The 11,939-nt window shown below is 45.5% G+C and overlaps 1 protein-coding gene and 1 non-coding gene across 6 annotated transcripts in view; both read right to left on the bottom strand.

Moving 5' to 3' along the window:
- Positions 1-11,939, bottom strand: part of Fbxo34 (F-box protein 34) — a 71,895-nt gene that overhangs the window by 45,512 nt on the left and 14,444 nt on the right. The gene's annotated exons all lie outside the window — the stretch shown is intronic.
- Positions 5,548-5,714, bottom strand: LOC115064671. The gene has a single exon (XR_003844484.1). It is a non-coding gene; the product is annotated as a U1 spliceosomal RNA (small nuclear RNA).

Below are 11,939 nucleotides of genomic sequence, written 5' to 3'. Positions count from 1 at the left end.
ATTAGCTAATGATAGAAGAAAACGGCTGGAGATGGCATGCAACAAGGCTGGGATTAGCCAATGATAGAAGAAACCTGACCCTCTGCAGACAAAGTGCGCTTTCTCTTTTACACAGTAAACATCTTACTACTTGAAAAGCAGTATCAGAGAAAGGCTTCCTTTTTCAAAGCCATAAGTCCTGTTTCTAAACACAAGAGTTGAAAGATCATCTATTACTTCCTTCTATAATTTGAAAACTTACATTCCGTGTATTGGATGCTACATGTGAGATACACTTTTCACAAGGATGCTTGCAGAAGCAGCTCGAGCCACGCCTTTCAGAGTACTCAGGTGCTGCCGTTCTACCTTCACTCTCTCTGTTAGATTATATCTGCAGCGTTAAGCAAGTGTGTTTTACGCTGTTCATGTAACTCAACTCTACGGGCTAGAGAGATGACCCTGGGTAATGAGCACAGGCTGCTCTTCCAGTTTCAGTCCCCATCATCCACATGCAGCTCACACGCTGTCACTGGTTCCAGGGGGTCTGATGCCCTCTTTTGTCCTGCATAGGTACCAGTCACTCAATGCATACACATAATATGAAGGCAAACAGTTATATCAGGAGTTGGTCTGTTGCTATGGATACAAATGCTAAATCCTGAACCCCAAGATCAGGTTGCCCTCCAGATGAGTGCATCTTACTATGCACTGGCTTGTGTTGTGTAATTTAAAGCTATCGCTTGTGGTTGGGAGGTAGAGACAGAAAGGCAGGAACTGAGAATCGAGTGAGTGAGTGGTCTCAAGACTGACCATGTGGAAAGAAGACTGTGGGGAGAAGGGGAGAAGGAGGTTTCCACTAGATGGAACCAGGAAGAGCCCAGGCGAGACTCAACCAGCAAGCAACATGGAAAGTGCAGCTGGGAAATCGCCAGTCTAGAGCAGAAGAACAGCTTCAGGCAGTCAGTCAAGCAGTAGCTGTGCTAAAGCTGACTAAATACATTGGTAAGACTCTGCCTCAGTTATTGGGGGCTGGGAGAGTCATAGTAGAGTTAGTGAATAACTTACAACAACACACCCAAACACATAAAATTGTCAAGATTTTAAAAGAAAGGGCCCCACAAGCTTACCTACAGGCCAATCTGACGCTCACTCTTCCCAGATGATTCTAGCTTGTGTAGAGCTGACAGAAAACTAACTACAGCAGCACTGCCATTTCTAAGGTCTCGTCAAAGGCAGCACAACTTTAACTCCGCCACCTCTCCAGAAGCCGTAAGACCCACCATCAGATGGTCAGTGTGCATGTGTGCACACACTCACTCAGAAGCGGGGAGTCAGCTCTCTCCTTTCACTGTGCACTTGGATGCTGAAGATGACCTTAGGTTGCTCTCCACTCACTGAGCCCTAAATAACGACTTCTTTGTTGATCCATTGAACTGTCCTTATGACAGCAGCAATGGATGCTCTAAACATCTCACAGCCACTCAGAAAGACTCTCAGTCTCTGTCAACAGCTACCATAGACATAAACCACTGACTCTGACTGCTTCAGCCACAATCACTCCAAATGTGCTGCTGCCAGACCCCTAGGAAACTCTGCCCCACCCCCACTCGTCGGCACCCATAAAAGCCTTTACTCCACCCTGACTCACTCCATGTGATAGGACAGGCCAATCTACCACTCCTGTGCAGCCTATGCACGCTACATAGTATGACTCTGCAAAAAGTTTGTGGTTAGCAGACCTAAGACTATATGTATGGCTGGCTATATAACCAGCCTTTCCCTCATATGGTTCCATTCAGGAGACATCCTTTGTGCGCACTGCCTCCCTGTGCTGTAAAACAGGCCCCCAAAAGACTTAGTTCAGCGATCTAACTGGTTTCATTGGCTGCCCATGACCTTTTACTGCAGTTAGATAGAGCAGGCTGAGCTGGCTGCATGGAGAGCAGAGACGTGGGGGGGGGGGGGGGGGGGCGTTGGCTCTAAGAACATCTTCAGCTAGAGAGGTGCTGAGAGCAGCCAGGAGGGAGACCACACAAAGGGAAGCACCAGGAGCTGAGACTGTGGCAAGCAGAGCAGTGGAGGGAACTGGAAACTGAGCAAGCAAAAGCCTGGAGGGAGCTGAGCCACCAGCACTCAGGGGATATAGTAACACTGAAAGTTGTAACACTAAGAGCTAGTACTCAACATTCAGAGCTTCCAACACTAAACAAGCTTCCCTTTGCCTATTGATTTCTACTAAACTGGTCAAGAACCCCTCCTACTGACTACCAGTGGTTTCCTCCTACAGCCTCATGTTTCTAATCTCTCAAAAACATTAGTGTGCTTGTGTGTGCATGTGAGTGAGAGCAGTGAGCAGCCTTGGAAGGAGGCACCAGCTATCTTTTTTCCCCAGATAAGGCCTCTTGCTGCCCTGGAACTCATGGAAGCTGGGGGAGCTCAGAAGACCTGCTGCCTCTGCCCCTGCCCCTGCCTCTGCCTCCCCAGCACGAGGACCCCATGCCAGGAGACTGAGCAACTTCAAAGCAGACAAGAGCCATGGGTTCTAGCTCAGATGCAGGTCCTCATACTTGCAAGACACACATCGTATCTAACGCCATCTTCCCAGCATCTTCAAGAACATTTTGAAAAAAAAAAAAAAAATCACTTTACACACCCAGCCAGGAAAGATGATTACAACTAAAATGGGTAGGCACCCAATAACTTGGTATTTTCAATGATGTAACAGGGGAAACCAACACTAAGAGAGAAGCTGCTGATAATTGTGAATAAATCAACAAGTGAAAGCAAATCAAGTTCCATCATTTGCCAAAATACACATAACAAAGCTTTTCTAAATTATACATCAGAAATGAGTGGGAGTTTTTGTTTTAGGGGTTTTCAGTCAGGGTCTCACTGTGCCCCAAGTTAGCCCGTCACTCATTCGGATAGCAGGTCGGCCTAAAACCTCTTGATGAATCCTCCCAGGGTCTGGGAGTACAGGTGGGAGCCACCACACCAGGCTTGGAAGTAAGTAATCTTAGAATAACAAAATAACTTTTAAAAAAAATCAGTATTCACATTTAAGACCAACTTAATGGTCTAAAAGCTAGCTTAACTGACAGAGCACAGCACACAAAAGACAACCATTTCAACCAACCCCTGCCACACACACACTCTCAAGTACAGAAACTGTTATTCTTTAGAAACCGTGGAAGCTGTGGCTTGCATATTTTGTGGGAGTTTTGTGGCAGGTTTGCAGTTGACTTCTATGGCTCAAAAAAACACTTATAATGTCTAATTAGACGTTCAAATAGTCTTAGAAGTATTTTCATAGATGAGAGTGACAATAATTGTGCCAGTGCCCTGGAAGCCCAGTTCTCCCACTACTGAACATGCAGCAGCACTGGGCCCTGGAAGCCCAGTTCTCCCACTACTGAACATGCAGCACTGGGCCCTGGAAGCCCAGTTCTCCCACTACTGAACATACAGCACTGGGCCCTGGAAGCCCAGTTCTCCCACTACTGACAGCACGAAAGTACACAGCAGCTTTTTAGTTGTTACTGGTACAATGAAACCCATAGCAAACACTACAATTATAAGCATAATCATACACCTAGAGCCAGTTCCATCAGAATTGAGGCATTTACTAACTTGAGCCATATGTCACAATAAGCAATAAATCTAAACATTCAGCAGAAAAATCACTTGTATAATTTTCTTATACAGAATCCTAAGTTTAATACATATGTTCTTTTTATAAGATGTCTGAAGGCCTTTAAACTGTGCATTTTGAAATATACATGTGCATATGTTAGATGAGGGCATCTATTTCTCTATGATTTAGCTTAATCCTAGAATCCTCAATTCCTCTAGTGACTCCATGTTTAAAGCCCAGCAGTGCATCTACCTTAGCTTGGCTAACACACTCATTAAATTACTTTATAATACCAGTCTACTCATCACTACCATTCATCACAGCGATGCCCCTGCCCCTCTACTTGAGTCTCAGGCAGGCACCTGACCCATGAGATTATTTACCAACATGAGAATTCTCCTCCTCCAAAGATTAAGGATGCACATTTGTGTGACAAACCCTACATCACTGCAGGGGTGATTCTGATGCTAAGGTCCTATTCCCCAATTGGTTCTTGATCACTAAAGATGTCCCTGGCCAATTGCTGGGCGGAAGGAATAGGCAGGTCTTCCGGGTCCCTCGGGCAAGCTGGCAGATGCAGGTGAGAAAATGAAGAAAGGAAAGGGGAGTTATCCACACTTCAGAGGGAGAAGCCAAGCAGCCATGTAAGATGTTGGGGTGCTGAGCTGGGAGCCCTGGGAAAGGCACACTAGCTGAGGCAAATCGGAGGCGCCCAGCTGTTGAGCCAAAAAAGCAAGTTGAAATTGATCAACTGTGTTTTTCATCCGCAGATTCAATATTCTCTGGGAAGGGGCTGGTAGCACAGCCCATTCCAGGAGCTTAGGCGGGGTGGCAAAAGCTACATGCTACACATCATTTTTGAAAGTTATAGTAGTCAAAGGCTAAAGGTAAAACTTTTCAAAGTCTACTCTGACATAAAATTTAGCACTGCAGAACAAAGAGGGATAGCATGCTAGGAAATGCATGCTCTTTACCAACGAGAATAAGTAGAAAGCTCTCCCTTGGTACTGACTGGAGGTAACACCCAGGGGCCTAAAATGGGGTGATGGCTTGGTTTCTCAAAAGGGAGCACAGAACCCTGTAAACATGGGACTTTTCGATGGTCTCATACATTCCTAACCTGAGCCAAGAGTGACAAAGCCTTTGAGTCTGAGAGTGTGTGCATTAGAACACACAGCAGCCACAGAGCCCAGCCACATAAACCCAGAGACCAAGTTCTGCCGACTAAGAGAGACAATGATAATATTCATACTTAAAGTCCCATCATTAAGTTATAATCAACTCCTGGCAAAATTCATATTTCAGTGCCTACCTTTAAAACTAGAAAATGTGTTCAAATAGGTGTTTAACCATTCTCCATTTTGTAGGAAGTCTAAGTTCTCAGACTTGTTATCTTGGTATCTCCTTCGAGATTTATCTCCTTTCTCTTTTTACTACCTGGATTGGACAGGCTTTGACTACGGGCCCCCAGTGTTGCAATTGTGATCCTACCCCAGCACCTTGGAAAGTGACATGGACTATTATCATGAGGTGCTTCTGGGTGGCTTTGCCTCTGGAACATCAAGACAGTTCTCTAGCAGTGAGTTATTTGTGGAAACAAAGCAAGCCCAACCCATTCCTGTCTCCAAAAGAAATCTCTCCCTCCCAAACCTTCCTACTATTGTAAAGTCATCTATCAGGTGGTCTTCACCAGAGCTAAGCCAAGTCCAGAATTATGCTTTGAACCTCCAGAACTCTGAGAAAAATAAACATTTCCCAAGTCTTAGAGCTGAACCTGGTATACATATTTCAAATCCCAGCACTCAGAAGGTAGAGCCAGAAAGTCAGAAGTTCAAGGCTTGCCTGGGCTACTTAGGACTGTTGGAAACAAAGGTGCTAGGTGTTTATAATTAAGTTGGCAGAGTGCTTGCCTATCACTCTTTTTTTTCCCCTTTCAGGGGACAGCACAAAAACAATTCCCCACTATCGCAAATTATGCAGCCCAGTTTCCCACATTTGGGAAAACCACAGGGGTTAGCATATCTGGAGTACAATGGACAAGCAACGCCTGGGAAAAGGGCCTTTGTCATCAGGGTATCTATCTCCCCTGCCAGGTAAGCACAGCTTTCTATTCTCAAAGCCTTCAGTTTGGTCCCCAGCTCCATACCAAACCAGAGGTAGTATCGCACCTTTACCCCAGCAGGTGTGAAGAAGTAAGAAGATCAGAAGTTCAATGTCATCCTTCTCTTCACAGTGAGTTCAAGGCCAGCCTGGGCTACATGAGATCATGTCTCGAAACAAAAAGTATAAATAAATGTTTCCTAGTCTCAGTTATCTCATGACAGCAATGATGACAAAGAAGAAATAAATGTTCTAGGCCTTAGCCTGGGTTAGAACAAGTGAAGACAAACATCATCCCAAATGAGTCTATGTAACAGGGAGTATGCATGCACTGGGCCCTGAGGTCAATCCTCAACAACTGGAGTTTAAAGAGACACTTCTCCAAAAGAGATATACTAACAAACATGAAGAGATGGTCACTCACATTAGCCATCAGAAAAATGAAAATTATAACCACAATGAGATACTATAAGCCTGGTGGTACCGATCTGTAAGCACAGTTATTTTGGAGGCTGAGGCAGGAGGATCCTAAATTGAAAGCTTTTGAGGTTTGGTCTTTTGCTATTAATTATAATGCTAAATACTGACCCCACAAAGTCTGACTGTCCCCAGGGACTACCCCCCAGAGAATCTGCACATACACAATTCATGCTATGTAACCTTGCCCAAGTTACCCGATTGGTAAATAAAGATGCGTACAGCCTATCGCTGTGTAGAAGAGACATAGGCAGAGGTTGGGTTCCTTCCTGGGCTTGGGTTCAGAGAACCATGAGGAAGGAAAGATGGAGAGAGGACAAGACAACAGTGAAGTGGGAATCATGGAAACATGGCTGTGAGGGCTGGCCAACGGAAGAGCTGCCAGACGGAACAGCAAGTCATAACACAGGGTTAGAGGGTAGATACCTGCCCAGCTCTAGTCCATTAAAGGCTAGTTATAAATATAAAAGTTGTGTGTCTTTACCTGAGAACTGAATGATCAAAGGTGTGGTAGGAACCCCCAACTGAGATTAAATAAACGTGACAACAAAAAGCCACCTCAGTAACTATCAAAATCCTGTTTCACAATTTGAGGGTTCAAAAAGCTAAGGATAGAGCCCAGCAACAGAGAATGGCCTGGCCTGAGCACGGCGAGTGAGCACAGCTGCACTAGGCAACGCCTGCAACAGACGAGACCTGCGGACACTTCGGACTTAAAGCACAACTCTGCAGGCGGAATGACCACAGCGGCTACTCACAGTGCCATACCTGGTTCTGTTTAAGCGTGGAGGGCTCCAGGAGGAGATGCTCACTTGTACGCTGTGGGACAACTGAAACCTAGTGAAGTTTTCTTCACCATCCCTTAAGCTGAAAAGATGCCACGCTGGTCACAAGGTAAACTGTTTATGTATGTGTATGTGTATATGTATGTGTATATATGGTACATGTACACAGATAAACATGGCTGGAAGCCTGCAGTCTTTTTTTTTTTTTTTTTTTTGAGACCAGTCTCTCTCACTGAACCTCACCGACTCAGCTAGGCCGCCTAGGCAGCCAGCTTTACCTGCCTCCCTGATGCTGGGATTACATTATATAGCAGGGCCTAGCTTTTTATGTGAGAGTGCTTAGAATCTGAACTGAGCCATCAAGCTAAAATTCAGTCATGCTAGGCGTGGTGGTGCACACCTTGGATCCCAGCACTGGCAGAGGCAGGCAGATCTGTGTAAGTCTGAGGCCACCCTGGTCTACAAATCAAGTTCAGGACAGCCAGGGCTATCTTTCACAGAGGAAAAAAAAAAGCTGTCTCAAACAAATATAGAAACAACAAAAAGGGCACCTTTTCTACCAGCAGAATGAACAGCCTTTGCTGGGGATGGAGCTCGGTGGTAGACACTTGCCAAGAAATGTGCAATGCCTGGCTTCAGTACTCAGCAATGCAAAGTGAGAGGAAAAGAATACGGTCTCAAGCTAGCACACCCGTCTGCCTTGCTTTCATTCAAGAACACAGTGGTCTCCAAAATATTTTTTTTTTATTATTCTAAGCTCCTAAACTAGTTTTTAACTAATGAAGATACTTTTGAGCACAAATATATTTTTTTATCTAAACTATTTTATTACTAACCTGTTATATTTTTTTCCTACCTTTAGTCACATTACAAGTATCTTCTAAGCATTTATCAAGTACTCGGAATGTAGACAACAAACAGGCAGAAGCTCTCACGGCCTGCCACACTGAGTGTGACAAGGACAATAAGCAGCAGACACACATAAGTATCAGTACATTCTAGCCTGGGCACAGTGGGCCCACATCGTCAGTCCAGCACTCAACACTCTTGGCTAACTGCTGAGAAGAATGGCTCACAGATCTACCCCATCCTCCCTTTACGCCCCCACTAACTTCCACTTGTGATACACACTGTAACCTTTGCCTTCAAGGACTGCCACTAGGGAGGTAAAGCACGAGAGAGCTAGGAAGCTCAAAGGAAAATCAATGGTAGCAACTTAAATAGTGTGGTCAGCACAGCCTCTCCTGAGGTGACGTATGAGGAAAGAGTGTAAACAAGTTAGATCTGTCTAAGGACAGCAGTCTAGATACAGACGCACCAACACACATCTCAGTGCAGGTGCTCGCTGCTCTGGTGAATGTTAACAATGACCATCAGATGCTCCCATTAGCCTCTACCTCCAGTTTCCCTAAAAAGTATGTGCTGGAAAAACATATGTACAATACACACACACACACACATACACTCATACACACACTTGGTGTTTGGCCTACATATGGCTGTGTGAGGGTGTTGGAGCCACTAGAAATTGAATTATGGACAGTTATGAGTTGCCATGTAGGTGCTGGGAATTGAACCCAGGTCCTCTGGAAGAGCAGTCAATACACTTAACCGCTGAGCAATCTCCCCAGTCCCAGAAAAACCCAATCCAAACCAACCAAACAAACAAACCTACCACCACCACCACCAAGCAGTTGTGGCACACTCCTTTAATCCCAGCTCTTGGGAGGCTGAGACAGGTGGATCTCAGTGAGTTCCAGGTCAGACCAGTCTACAGAGTTAGTTACAGGACAGCCAGGGCTACACAGAGAAACCCTGTCTTGAAAAAAATAAACAAAGAACCAAACTGGCCCCAAATTACAATTTTTTTTTTGCCTCATCCACTTGAATGCAAAAATTATAGGCATATCCTACCATACCCAGCAGAGCAATGTACCTGAAATGCACTTGAAAACCGCAATAATCCACTAAGGAGCTTTAGCAAAGTGTATTTTATGATCTCTGAACCCATCTGAACCGGAGAGAAAAAGCAAAATTTAGAGAATCACAACAAATACAATTATATAAAAATATGCATATTTCTGTCAAAGAAAACCAAACGGAACATGTGTTTATCACTCCGATTTTCCCCTTCAGGCTAAGAGAACAATGAGAAATCACAGCCCCAGGGATGCTAAAGCAGGTGACCTGTGAATACTGTTTCTACAGGTGCAGCATGTACATGGGGAAAAATAGACAATAAAATAAAATAAAGCTAAGTGAACCTGGCGCCCTAGCCCAGTCTTTATTTTCTCTGACCCAGAGTCTCCCCTGCAGCTGGAACTACAGGCATACTGACAACCTGCGCTTACTTGACTTGACAATTAAGGTAATGATTCTTGGAAACTATTACTTCCTATCTTCCTATCAGCTTACTGGGAGGTATTTAATCTGCTTTATATCAACCATTAGCTTCCTGTTAGGACTGAACTAAGTATAATGTAAATGTGCTCTATGTACCATCCGACTTGGCATGACATTAGCTTGATGTATAGTCTGCATTTCCAAGGCATTGTCAATACACTGGGGCATTAGGATGGAATTACTTGTCTACCTATCTTATTGGGCAAATTAGAGCAGGCCATGGCCGAGATTCTTTCGTACTTATGGGAATGGCAAATATAAAAACTGTGACAGCAAGAAAAGGCACGAGTGCTCTCCAGCTGCTGGGACTGACTAAGCAGATCAACTTCCAGGGACTCATCCACAAAACAGCACAGAAGCAAGGGCTCACTGTGGCACTGTTTGCTACGGAGAAAGATGGTAACGCCTACATTTCCTAGTCTCCCTTTCTTCTGATGTGGCCATAACAGTCTACCTAACAAGACCACTGTGAACAGCAACTTCTAGAAACCTTCCTGTTAAAAAAGGTTAGCACACAGCCTTTGCTCTTTGACCCACACTGCCTGGAGTGAGTCCACCTGAAGATCCAGACAGGCCACTGAGGACTTGGACAACACTGGAAGAGAAAGAGCCTACACAACCTGAAAGGGGGGGGGGGGGAACAACAGACGGACAGACTAGATGCCTCTTCTCACAACCACAGCACTTGTTACGTGAGTACAGACAAGAGAGAGAGCGCTCTGAGCCACCTGTGCCTGTGCGAGCATCAGTGTCACGCCTTCACTTGCAAACAGGGAAGAGCAGGCATTACAAACACTACCCCAGGCCTACGTGCTCCCAAGCTCCTGCTGCAGAGATGTCTGGCTTTAACCCACCGGTCAGACTTCCTATCTCACAAATGCTTTGTGTAAAGATTGACAAAAAACAGGGGGGGGGGGGGATACCATATATTTCTTTTAAAATTTTTGGTTTATTTTCATTTTATGTGTAGGAATGCTTTGCCTGAATGTATGCATGTGCATCACATGCATGTCTATTAGAACCTCTGGAACTGGGTTTATAGACCTACCACATGGGTGCTGGAAACTGAACACAGGTCTTCTGAAAGAGCAGCAAGTGCTTTTAATTACAAAGCAATCTCTCAGCCCCTCATTTATTTACTTATCTCCTTCCTTCTTCTTACAGGAAAGTGTTATGAGCAAAGACAAGAGAGGCGTCCGCTGACAGAGTAAGCCCCAGACTTTGGAAGTGCTGACCCAGCATTATGCATGTGGCCACAGCACCTACCCCTTACAACAGGCCTACAAGCCACACAGAGGCCCAGCCAGCCAGCACACTCCCAGGAGCCAACAGGAAGTGAACATAAAACATAGGTTAATTGTGGGGGGAGAGATAATGAAGGCTAAAATGTTTAAGGCAGGAGAACAGAATGTGTGCCGAGGAACAGGCAAGACTCAAGCAAGCCTGCTGTTTCTCCTGAGGGGAACAGGCACCCGACAGACAGGAGGAGAAAATGCACGGCTAGCAGGCTCAACCATGTAAGCACAAGACCTAGGCAAAAAACAGTTTTTTCAAAAGTCATAGCTTTAGATAATCCTGCATGGAGTTAATTACCCTAAGAACCACTATGTCATAGCCAGTGTTCTAGTGCTGTGAACACCATGACCAGGACGTTTTTTAGTTGTGTGTTCCCCCACCACACACTTACACAGAGACAGGGTTTCTCTGTGTAGCCCTGGCTGTCCTGGAACTCACTCTGTAGACCAGGCTGGCCTCAAACTCAGAAATCCGCCTGCCTCTGCCTCCTAAGTGCCAGAGATTAAAGGCGTGCACCACCACTGCCAGGCGACAACTTTTTTTAAAAAGCATTTAACGGGGCTGGCTTACGGTTTCAGAGCTTAGTCCACTATCATCACGGTGTGCCAGGTACTGGAGAAGGAGATTTCTACATCCAGATCCACAGGCAGTAGGAAGAAAGGAGGCCCCCAGGCCTGGCTTGTTTCTCAAACCTCAAAACCCAGCCACACTTCCTCCAACAAGGCCACACCTCCTACTCCCTGGTGACTGGGCCTGTGGGGGCCACTCAAATCCAAGCCACCACACACTAGATAAAGAGAATCACAGCAATGGGGAGGGTAAATCATATCAGCTACGCGATGCAGCCTATCTCTCAGCACCTGCTCTCAATAGACAAAGCAACCGCCCACAGCTAACCAGCCAAGGCGGGGCTGGGCAGTTAAGAACACCTGGGGCTTTTCCAAGTGGCCCAGGATCCAAATCCTAGCACCTACATGGCAACTAACAACAGCAGCAAACTCAAATGTCAAAGGGTCTGACCAACGTCCTCTTCTGGTTTCTGTGGGCAATGCATGCACATGTTGCATAAACATACAGTCAGGCAAAACACTCATATACATAAGATTAAAAAGTTTAGAAAAGGGCTGGAGAGATGGCTCAGTGGTTAAAAGCAATGACTGCTCCAAAGGTCCTGAGTTCAAATCCCAGCAACCACATGGTGGCTCACAACCATCCGTAATGAGAACAGACGCCCTCTTCTGGTGTCTGAAGACAGCTACAGTGTA

This window comes from Mus pahari, chromosome 8, assembly GCF_900095145.1.
Source record: "Mus pahari chromosome 8, PAHARI_EIJ_v1.1, whole genome shotgun sequence".
Lineage (NCBI taxonomy): Eukaryota > Metazoa > Chordata > Mammalia > Rodentia > Muridae > Mus > Mus pahari.
The sequence above is the reverse complement of the archived record's forward strand: the minus strand, read 5'-3'. Positions and strand labels throughout refer to the sequence as shown.